The following is a 12,087-nucleotide window of genomic DNA, read 5'->3' as shown; positions in this document are numbered from 1 at the left end:
ATGGGGGAAAAATGGGGGAAAAATGGGGGAAAAATGGGGGGAAAAATGGGGGAAAATGGGGGAAAAGGGGAAAAAATGGGGGAAAAAAATGGGGGGAAATGGGGAAAAAATGAGGGGAAAATGGGGAAAAACGGGGAAAAGGGGAAGTGGGAAATGGCCCTGCCTGAATCCTTTGGGATCCCCAACTGGAAAAAGAAACTCTGGGAATTGCCTGGAAACTTTCCCAGGATTCCCAACCCTGCTTCTACTTCCATGACAATTCGGGAGTGGATTTTGTTGCCTTTGCTCCAAAGTTTTCTGATTCTTCAGAAGGAAATCCCGTTATTTTTGGGGTTTTTTTCTTGGAATGTCAGGAAAATTCAGGATTTTTTCCTCAGCTTCCAGCACTGCCGGAGCTCGGGATGGAATTCCTGGAGAGGGAAGATTGAGCTGGGCAAGGAAAAGTTTCTAAAGGAGAAATTTGGGCTCAAACTCCGGGAAGCAGCAGGGTGGGTGGGCTTGAATTTGGGGGAATTTGGGGCAATTTAAGTCCCAGTTTTTATCTCCGAGCCAGAGTTTAGGGGGATAAAAAATAAATCCCGGGATTTGGATGGGAATGTTGGGGATGAACAGAAGCTCAGTCATCCTGGAACATTCCTGGTTTCCCACAAAATCCCTGGAAACGCCTCTGGAGGGGGTTTGCTACAGCAGGACCTTGTGCTTCCGGAATTCCCACAAAAATCCCTGGATGCGAAAACACCCAGAGACAAAAAACCCCCGCGGGCACAAAACCTCAGGATGGAGAAAATTCCAAGGGCAGAAAATCCCGGGAGTGAAAATCCCAGTGGGGAATAATAAAAAAAAAAAAAAAAAAAAAAAAAAAAAAAAAAAAAAAAAAACTGGGAGAGGAGAGAAAACCAGGGAATTTTCATCCCAAACCCAGCGATCATTTTTTACACTTCCCAAAGCAGAATTCCCACATTCCCAAATGCCCTTTTCGGGAGAGGCGCCCTTCATTCCATGCGGGAATTTCCCGGGCTTCTGGCGGCTCCCAGGATTTTATTTTATTTTTATTTTATTTTATTTTATTTTATTTTATTTTATTTTACTTATTTTTTTCCCCACCATCCCGATCGCAGAGGCTGCGGCCACGCCGGCAGCTCCACATCCATCCCCTCCACACATGGATCCAATTATTCCCAGGAAAAAGCAGCTCGGCCGCGGTTCCCTTGAAAAGGATCCCCCGGCAGAAAGTGGAAAGAAAGAAAAAAAAAAAATCATAAAATTAAATAAAAAACCCCGAGGAGCCTGGCGCGTTTTCCAGCAGGAAGTTTGGGAATGTTTGCAGCTGGAGCCGGTGGAAAAGAGGATTTTTTTTCTCCCTTTTCCCTCGTTTTCCCCAGTTTTTTCCCCGGTTTTTCTCCCGTTTCGACTCGCCTGGATTCCAAATGGGATCCAACCAGGAATCAGCGCTGCTGAGGAGTCGCTTTTTCCAAGGAAAAACTTCAGGAAAAAGCCCCAAAATAAAATCCATCCCAACCCCCCGGAGCAGCCCGGGAGAAGCCGCAGGATCCGCTCCTGGAATTAAACCCCGCCTGAAACTTCTCCTAAATTTAACCCCGAGCCTTCCCTGTTTTCCAAAGGCCAGAAAAGCTGGATTTTGATGGGGAAAGGGAGGTTTTTTTCTCTCCTCCACAATCCCTGATCCTTTGGGATTATCCCGATTAATCCCGGCCCAGCAAGGCTCGGGAATTCCACCAGGAATTCCACCAGGAATTCCAACATTTCCATCCCTTTTTTTCCTGTAACCTCCCGGCAAAACTTTTCCCAAAGAACCGCCCGTAGGATTTTTTTTTTTTTCCAGCGGTTTTATTTTTTAATCCCCAAACCATTCCCGGGTTTTTTTGGGGGGGATAATATTTTTTTTTTTTTTGGGAATTCGGGATGGGCACTCACCGGGCAGGAGGCAGAGGAGGAGAATCCCGCCGGGAATGGCCATGGAATCGCCCCAAATGCCGGAGCATCGGCGGGAGCCGCAGCTCTGATCCCGGCCCTTATCCCAAAACTTTTCCCGGCTCCCTGACAGCGGGAGAGCGCCGGGACGGAGTGGGAGGGACCGGGGAAAAAATTGGGAGGAGGGAAAAAAGGATGGGAATGGGGACGGCCTTGGGCAGCAGCGACACCCTTTAGGGAGCGGATTCCAGGCGGGAATTCCAGCCTGGGATGGGCAGTGCCAACCGGGAATTCCCACCTGGAATCAGCTGGTCCAACCAGGAATTCCAGCCTGGAATCTTGGGATGAGGTCCCTCGGGAAAAGGATGGGAATGGGGACGGCCTTTTCCAGCCGTGGCAGGTTTTAGGGAGCGGATTCCAGGTGGGAATTCCAGCTGTGCCAGTCGGGAATTCTCACCTGGAATCCAGCGGTGCCAGCTGGGAATTCTGACCTGGAATCGTGGGATGGGATCCCTCGGGAAAGGATGGGAATGGGGACGGCCTGGTCCAGCTGTGACACCCTTTAGGGAGCGGATTCCAGCCGGGAATTCCAGCCTGGGATCGGCTGTGCCAGTCGGGAATTCCCACCTGGAATTTCGGGTCTTTCCTGATGGGATCTCAGCCCTGCCAGGAAAAGAGGAGAAGACTGGGAGAGGGGAAAAACTGAGGGAAAAGGGGGAAAACTGGGAAAAAAAGGGGGAAAAACCGGGGAGAAACCAGCAAAAATAAAAGGTGGGAGAGGCTGTGGAAATACTGGGAAAAACTGGGAAAGAGGAGAGGAAAAAACTGGGAGAAAAGGGGAAAAAAGGGGGGAAACTGGGAAGAAAAGGAGGGAAAATTGGGAAGAAATAAAGGGAAAAACTGAGAAGAAAAAAAAGGAGAAAAACTGGGAAGAAAGGCAGGGAAAAACCTGGGAGAGAGGAGGAAAAACTGGAGGAAAATAAAGGGGAAAAAACACCCCAAAAACCTGGGAGAGGGCAGGAGAATCCAGGGAAATGTTTCATCCCAGGGAACGAGTTCAGCTGGACGCGGAGCTGGGAATGACCTCAACCATTCCCGAAGGGAAGATCCCGTGGTTTTTCCCAGATCAAAAATCCTTGGATGACCCCTGAAGAACCCCGGAGGAGGAGGAAAAACTCCTCTGGATAACAGGAATTTCTCATGGAATGAGGAGTTCATCCCATTCCGGGACATCCCTGGATCCAAATCCCGGCTCCTCCAAATCCCACTGGATTTTTGTGTTTCCATCTCGTCCCATTCCCGACCTTCCTGCCCGATTTTTTGGGATCATTCCTGGAGGTTTTCCAGAGTTTTCAGGGGTTTGTTTTATTTTTTTCCAGGCTCCAGCTGTTCCCTTGGATGCGGCTGCCTCGGGAGTTTGGGAAGAGCCAAGCTGGAAACCAGGAATGTAAACACAGGCTGGGAATGACAACAAATCCCCAAATTCCCAAATTCCCAGATTTCAGCGCAGAAAGCTGGGTGAGGGGTGGAATTCAGGGATTTTATCCCATTCCAGAGGCTCTTCCCATTTTCCAGGGGAAAACAGATGTTCGGGATAGACCAAAGCTCATCCAGAGCTGGATTTTGGGATTTTTCTCTCTGGATTCCCGGAGCAGCTCCAGGCCGGAGCACGTGGATTCCTCATTCCCGATCCAGCTGAGCTCAGAGCTCCAGAGCTTTGGGTCCAAAAAATAAAAATAAAATAAAATAAAATATTTGGAAGCAGAATCCCAACCTCTCCCACGGCGTCAGCTCTGCCCAGGAAAACAGGGAGGAAAATTCCACAGGAAAACAGGGATCAGCGCCCCCCAAAATCTGGGATGGGCCCTGGGATAAAAATTCCCAAATTCTCGGATGGATCCTTGGGATCTTCCCCCCCCCAAAATGTTGGGGTGGATCCTGGGATCTTCGCACAAAATTCTGGGATGAACCATGGGATAAAATCCCCAAAAAATTCTGCGATGGATCCTGGGATCAAATCCCCCAAATTCTGGGATAGATTGTGGTTTCAGACCCCCAAAATCCTGGGATGGATCCTGAGACATTCCCCCAGAATTCTGGGATGGATCCCAGAAAACCCGAAACTGGTAGATGAGGGCGGTGTGTGTGAAAATTTGGGAATTCCCATCCCCTGGGAATTTTGGGAATCCTCAGCTCAGCACCGAGAGGACCTTCCCCCTTCCCTCCATCCCGGGGAAATCCGGGAATGCTCCTGGAGCGGGGGGAGGAAACGAGGAGCTGAGGCAGAGGTGTCGGGTTTGCCTGGAAAATTCCGAACTCATCCGTCACCCGTCGGAATCCGGCACGGAAAACGCTCCTCAAATTCCCACGGCCCGGGATTCCTGCCAGGAGCTTTTCCCAGACCCACTCCCGAGGTTTTTTTCCACGAGGTGCCACCGGATCCCGAAGTTTCCAAACCCAAATTTTTCCCCAAATCCAGTTTTTCTCAATCCCAGTTTTTCCCATTCCTGGAATTCCCATTCCCAGGATTTCCGCAGCGATTCCTGCCCGGCAGCTCCAGGAGAGGGAGCCCGAGGTGCTCCTGGATCCAGGAATTCTCCCAATCCAGGAATTCTCCCGAATCCAGGGATCCTCCGCATCCAGTGGGATTCGATCTTCCCATTCCCAGGACGCACCTCGGATCGAGAATTCCAGCCGGGATCCAGCCCCACAGCTCGGGAATTCCAGCCGGGATTCTGCCCCATAACTCGGGAATGGGGCGGATTGGGAATAACGAGGTGCAGGATCCATTCCCATGGGAATCCTCCGGGGAATGTGGAGGATTCCAGAGGGATCCGGATCTCTCCTCCTGCCGGGAATTCCGGGATGTTGGTGGGAAAAATTCAGGAATTTCTGGTGCCGATGGGAATTCAGGGAATTCTGGTCCTCATGGGAATTAATGGATGCTCCTGGGAATTCCAGGATACAGGTGGGAATTCAGGAATTTCTGGTCCTGACTGGAATTCCGGGATGCTCATGGGAATTCCGGGATGTTTATGGAAAAGCCGGAATATCAGGTGCCGATGGGAATTCCAGGATCTCTGCTCCTGCTGGGAATTCCGGGATGTTGATGGGAATTTCGGGATTCAGGTGGAAATTCAGGAATTTCTGCACCTGCTGGGAATTCCAGGATTCTTGATATTGCCGGAATTCTGGGATCTCTGCTCCTGCTGATGGGAATTCAGGAATTTCCAGTCCTGACGAGAATTCCGGGATGTCGATGGGAATTCCGGGATGTCGATGGGAATTCAGGTGGGAATTCTGGGATCTCTGCTCCTGCCGGAATTCCGGGATGCTGATGGGAATTCCGGGATGCTCATGGAAATTCCGGAATTTCTGGTCCCGATTGAAATTCAGGGATGTTGATGGGAATTCAGGAATGCCAATGGGAATTCCGGGATTTCCGCTGGAGAAGCAGCAGCAGCTGGAGGAGGCCGGACACGGAACCTCTGGAACCTCTGGAACCTCTGGAATTCTCTCCGGGAGCAGGATCACGGATGTTCCCCGGGAAAACAGAGAACATTCCCACCAAACCCCGGGATTTGGTGTCGCCGCCTCCCTCTGGAGCCCGACCCGAACCAGAATTCCCAAAATCGGGATTTGGGATTGGCCTGCTGGAGCCGGAACCGTTTTCCTGGAATTCCCATTGGGAAGGGAATTTATCCCATCCTCGGCAGGAGCAGCAGCGCTGCAAATCCCCACATCATTCCCCAATAATTGCCAAATAATTCCCAAATAATCTCCCCAAAATTCCCAAATATTCCCCAAAAAATTCCCGAATAATTTTCCAGTAATCCGCAAAAAATCCTAAATAATTCCCCCATGAATTCCCACTTTTCCCAGCCCCTTTCCCAAGATTCCCGGGCTCCTCCCAGGCTGAATTTGGGATTTGGGAAATCGGGATCCATCCATTGGAACCTCAAATTCCCGGGATTTTCCCCACTCCAATTTTCCCATCCGGCCTTTCCCAGCTATCCCAGGGGGTTTTTTTTCCCAAGTTTTCCCAGTTTTTCCTAAATTTTCCCAGCTTTTCCCCAAATTTTCCCAGTTTCCCCCCAAATTTTCCCAGTTTTTCCTAAATTTTCCCAGTTTTCCCCAAATTTTCCCAGTTTTTCCTAAATTTTCCCAGTTTTTCCCCAAATTTTCCCAGTTTTTCCCAAATTTTCCCAGTTTTCCCCAAATTTTCCCAGTTTCCCCCCAAATTTTCCCAGTTTCCCCCCAAATTTTCCCAGTTTTTCCCCAAATTTTCCCAGTTTTCCCCAAATTTTCCCAGTTCCCCCCAAATTTTCCCAGTTGTCCCCCAATTTTCCCAGTTTTCCCCAAATTTTCCCAGTTTTTTCCCAAATTTTCCCATTTTCCCCCCAAATTTTCCCAGTTTTCCCCAAATTTTCCCAGTTTCCCCCCAATTTTCCCAGTTTTCCCCAAGCTGTTAATTAGGGATAATTAATTCCGCCTCCGGAATGGAGCTGGGGACCCGCAGCCGCTCCAAAGCTTTGGGAAATTCGGGATTCTCCTCCTCCCTATTTCCAATTCCCGGGCTAATTCCCTTTCCCCGTGCTGGGAATCCCCGGATCCAGCCCCGCTCCCGGGAAAATTCCCGATTTTTTTTTGGGAAAAGCTCAGGGCGGGGTTTGAGCGCGGTGACGTCATTAATTCCCCGTTAATTGCATTAACCTTTCCCACGCTCGGGTCACGTGGGTTATCCCTAAAAATAACGGATTTTTCCAGGGATTTGGGGGATTTTTGCTCCCCTCGGATCCATCGGGGGTTGGACAGGGATAAAACTCGTCTTCCACTGGGATCTTTAAAGGATTTTTTTTTTATTATTTTTATATTTTTTATTTATTATTTTTTATGTTATTCTTCCAATTTTTATTGTTGTTTTCAGCGTTAAAATGATTTTTATTTATTATTATGGATTTTAAGCTCGTTCTGATTTTTATTCTTATTTTAAACTTTTAAATTGTGTTTATTTCTTGTGATTTTAAACATTTTATATCTTCGTTTTAAAATTATTATTTATTTATTATTATTATTACTCTTATTTTTAAAAAAATCTTGAGTTTTTATTTTTATTTTTTGTCTTCTTTTAGCTTTTAATTTTTTATTTTTTTAATTTTTCATTTTAATTTTATTTCTTTTCTTATCCTTATTCTATTATTATTATTATTATTATTATTATTATTATTATTATTATTATTATTAAAAGGACATCCTTGGGGTTTCCAGGAGGATTGGGAACGCCTTTGGAATTGGGCCTGGAGTTGTTTTGAAAGAAATAAAATTAATTGGAGAGGGGGGAAAAAAGAAGTAAAAAAAAAAAAAAAAAATAGAAAAATGTGAAAATAAAAATAAAAAAAATAAAGAAATTAAAAAAACAGAAATAAAAATAAAAATTAAAAATAATAATTATTATTTTTTAATTAATCCTGGAGATTTCCAGGCCGGAACCAAGGAGATAAAATGTCATTTTCCCTCAATATTTCTCCCCAACATTCCTCTGTCATCCCGGAGATTCGGGGGGAAATTCCCGCATTTTTGTGAGGTGCCAAAGGCAATAAATCCTCAATTTATTGATTCCACCTGAAAATTCCCAAATTCCCCAAATTTCCCTGGATTTCCTTGATGGAAAGAGCAGAAATCGGGATAAACCCCCCGGGATTTATTCCTTTGGGATTTTGGGAACACTGACATCCGAAATTATTTACCGACTTCCCCACAATTATCATCATTTGCTAATTAAATCACTGATTTAATTAAATGATGACTCCCCGATGACGTCACTTCCAGCCGGCCGTGGCTGAACGGAGCTGCCGCCGCTGCGAGAATAAAAGTAAAAATAAAAATAAAATTTAAAAAGAAATCTCTTTTTTTTTCCACCCGGATGGATCCTGCTGCAGCTGGAATATCCCAGAATATCGGGATATCCCGGAATATCGGAATATCCGGGAATATCGGGATATCCCGGAATATCGGGATATCCGGGAATATCGGAATATCCCGGGATTTTTTCTTTCCCCGTGGAATTCCCAGCCCAGAGCCGCGTTCCGGGATTTCCGGGCGCTGTCGGCGATGGGAGGGGGCGGGGCCATGTCGCGATAGCGGCTCCATGTCGGGGGCTCCTCTCGCGTTTGGCGCCGCCTGGAGGCGGCTCCCGGCACCGGCTCACGAAGGGTTAAATCGGATCCAAGCCGGGTTCTCAAAGGGTTAAAACTGAACCGGACCGGACCGGACCCGGGTTCCCAAAGGGCTGAATCAGAACCGGGACCGGACCCGAACCCGAACCGGGGCTCCCGAGGGGTTAAGGCTGAACAGGGGCCGGACCGAACCGGTTCTCCGCAGGGGTTAAAGCGGCGGTCCCGGGGCTCCCAAAGGGTTAACGCGGTACCGGGGCCGGAACCGAACCGGGGCCCCCGAAGGGTTAAATCACGGGATCCCGAGGGTTAAATCGCTGGATCCCGAGGGTGAAACCGGTGGATCCCGAGGGTTAAATTACTGGATCCCGAGGGTTAAATCGCTGGATCCCGAGGGTTAAATCGCTGGATCCCGAGGGTGAAACCGGTGGATCCCGAGGGTTAAATCGCTGGATCCCGAGGGTTAAACCGGTGGATCCCGAGGGTTAAATTACTGGATCCCGAGGGTTAAATCGCTGGATCCCGAGGGTTAAATCACGGGATCCCGAGGGTTAAATCGCTGGATCCCGGGGCTGAACCCGGCGCTGCCGGGGCTCCCGAAGGGTTAACCGGACCGGGCCGCTCTGCCGGGGCCGCTCCCGGGGGCGGTGCGGGCAGCGCTGACATCATGGTCCCGCCGCGCCGCGGGCAGCAGCGCTGGGCGCTGGGCACACCCCACCCTCCTCCTCCTCCTCCTCCTCATCTTCCTCCTCCTCCTCATCCTCCTCCTCATCTTCCTCCTCCTCCTCATCTTCCTCCTTCTCCTCCTCGCCGCTTCTCCTCCTCCTCCTCCTCCTCCTCGCTGTCGCTGTCCCCGCGGTCGCCGCCAGCCGCATGAGTGTCGCCAAGGTAAGCACGGAGGCGCGGGCGGTGGCCGCAAGGTGCCGCGGGCCCGGCGCTGCCCCTCGGGGCCCCGCCGCCGCTCCCGGTCCCCGCGGATCCATCCCGGCGCAGCTCCTCCCGCGGCCGCTCCGGCCCCGCGGCTCTGCTGCAGTTTTAACCCTTGGAGAGAGCGGCGGGGATCCCCCGGGATGGCACCGGAGAGAGGCCGGGAGAGCAAACCGGGAATGATCCAAAACCGGGAATGCGCCAAACCGGGAGTGCTCTAAACGGGGAGTGCTCTAAACCGGGAATGCTCTAAACCGGGAATGCTCCGGACCGGGAATGCTCTAAACCGGGAATGCTCTAAACGGGGAATGCTCCAAAACCGGGAATGCGCCAAAACCGGGAATGCTCTAAACCGGGAATGCTCCGGACCGGGAATGCTCCAAACGGGGAATGCTCCAAAGCCAGCATCCTCCCCAAAGCGATCTCCCAAACCGAGCATTCTCCCTTAAAGCGATCATCCCCCAAACCCGGCATCCCCCAAATCCCTTATCCCAAAACCGGCATCCCCCAAATCCCTCATCCCCAAACCCCCCATCCCCCAAATCCCTTATCCCCAAACCCCCCATCCCCCAAATCCCTTATCCCCAAACCCCTCATCTCCCAAATCCCTCATCCCCCAAACCCGGCATCCCCCTCACCCCTCATCCCCCAAATCCCTCATCCCCAAACCCCTCATCCCCCAAATCCCTCATCCCCCAAACCCAGCATCCCCCCAAATCCTCCAAAATCCCCCAAACCTCCCATCCCCAAACCCCTCATCCCCCCAAATCCCCCCAAATCCCCCGAGCCCCTCATCCCCGGTTCCGCAGCCCCTCCCGGGGGTCGCGCATCCCCCGCTTCTTCCCTCAGCCCCTTCCCGGCCCTCTACAGGTGGAAACCTCGGGAACGGCGTTGGGAAACCTCGGGAATGGCCTTGGGAAACCTCGGGAATGGCGTTGGGATGGAGGAGGGGACAGCCCCAAACCCACCCCGGAGCAGCTCCCGGGTTTTGCTTCCTGAGGGTTGGTCCCGATTTCCCATCCCGGGATCTCTGGGAGCTGATCCCGGTTTCCCATCCCTGATCCCACTGGCCCATCCCAAGGCCGGGGTTGTGATCCCGAGCCCGTGGATCCTGCTGGATTTGGAGCAAAGGGGTCAATTCCAGACCGGAGGATCCCTGGGATTTGGGATCAGGGATCTCTGGGATTTGGGATCAGGGAACTCCGGGATTTGATATCAGGGATCGCTAGGATTTGATATCAAGGATCTCTGGGATTTGATATCAAGGATCTCTGGGATTTGGGCTCAGGGAACTCTGGGATGTGGGATCAGGGATCACTAGGATTTGATATCAAGGATCTCCGGGATTTGGGCTCAGGGAACTCTGGGATGTGGGCTCAGGGAGCTCCAGGCCTGTCCCAGCCCCAGGGTGTGGCCCAGCTGTGACTCTGGGAGGACATTCCAGGGAATGTGCCGTGGGAAGGGGCTGGGATGAGCTCAGGGAGCTCTGGGAATGGGATTGATGATCCCATCCAAGCCCTGGGCCGTGACACAGACCGGGAACGGCCGGAATTTTGGGAATGACACTGGTTTGGTGCATTGGGACTGGAGCTGATCCCTCTCCAGATCCTGGGATGGGATGTGGGAATGTCCAAATAACCCCGGTGAAAACAGGGAGAATCCCTCTTTCCTGGTTTTTTTTGGGTTTTTTTTTCCTTAGTGGGGTGTCTCCAGCTCTGCCTTTGGGGCTGGACATTCCCAGGCCTCATTCCCAATCCATGCCAGAATCCCTGGAAAAGAGCAGGCCGGAATTTGGGATCTAAGTCTACAATTGGGATCAAACCCCCCTCAAATTCCCAGATATCCAGGGGTGCAGTTGGAAGCCAGGCTGGGAATTTGGAACGCTCATTCCCAGGGGTTTTTTTTTTTTTGGAGTGGGAATGGATTTATCCAGGGAAAAAGGCCCCAGGGAAAGCACCTGCGGCAGGATGAGGAATTTTCTGTTGATGTTTTCAGGGAATGGATGAGCAAAAAAATATTTTTTTTTGGAATTTTTTTTTTTTTTTTTAAAGACAGAAAAAATTTCCCGTCTTCAGTCCCAAAATTCCCTGAGTTCCACCCAATCCCTTACGGATTTCATCTCCTGGCTAAACGTGGATCGCTGAAATCCAAAGGAACTCCAGAGGAGCAGCTCCCTGAGCTGGCACAGCAAAGATTCCAGGGCTTTTCCAGGGAAAACCGGGACGTGGATCCAGGGGAACGTGGAGAGGGAAAAGGGAGACAAATCTGGGAGAGCTTTTCCCGGGATGGTTTTTTTGGCTCTCTGGATCCGGGAAAAGCCGCCGGGAACGGTGGGATTTGGGGATGGGAATCGTTCCCACAGCCAGGCAGGAAAAGGGGGAAGCCTCCAGGGAATTCCTGGATCCACATCCTGCCCCAGCTGCCGCCCTTATCCGGAACAGGGATCGGGGGATTTTCCTCCCACGCCGGAAACCTTTGGATCGGCTTTTCCAGAGCCGGGAAAATATTCCCGAGCAATTCCTCCCGGGAGGAAAATCCAACGGGAAAACCGGGAGCCATCCCCAGGGATGGAGCACAAAGAGCTTTTCCTGGGATTTGAGGGGCTGGGGGAGAAAAAAACCCAAAACTTTGGGAATATTTCCTGGATCCATCCCTGTCCCGAGCCTCCTTCTCTCTCCCTTCCCACGGGAAGCTCCTGGGGGAGTTTGGGATTAAAAATAGGACGGAGCTGGATCCATGGGAATGCTGGGAGAGCCCAAATCCCCTGGAATCACGGCCTGGATACCATGGAAAGGCCAATCCAGGGGTTTTTTCCCCCAGTTTCCAGAAGATCTGTAGGAATTTGGGAGAATTCCTCCGTGATTGGTCTCCGTGCCTTGGGGAGGGGAAGAAAGATCCCGAAATTTTGGGAATTTTCCTCCCTCAGCCTGGAGGGAGCCGAAGGATTTGAGGGAAAAGGGATGGGAAGGGAAAGAGCAGGAAAGAGATTCCTTTGCCGTGAAAACGGGAATGGAATCCTTGGGAATTTCCAGGTGGGAATTTCCAGGTGGGAATT

This window comes from Sylvia atricapilla, chromosome 13, assembly GCF_009819655.1.
Source record: "Sylvia atricapilla isolate bSylAtr1 chromosome 13, bSylAtr1.pri, whole genome shotgun sequence".
NCBI lineage: Eukaryota > Metazoa > Chordata > Aves > Passeriformes > Sylviidae > Sylvia > Sylvia atricapilla.
The sequence above is the reverse complement of the archived record's forward strand: the minus strand, read 5'-3'. Positions refer to the sequence as shown.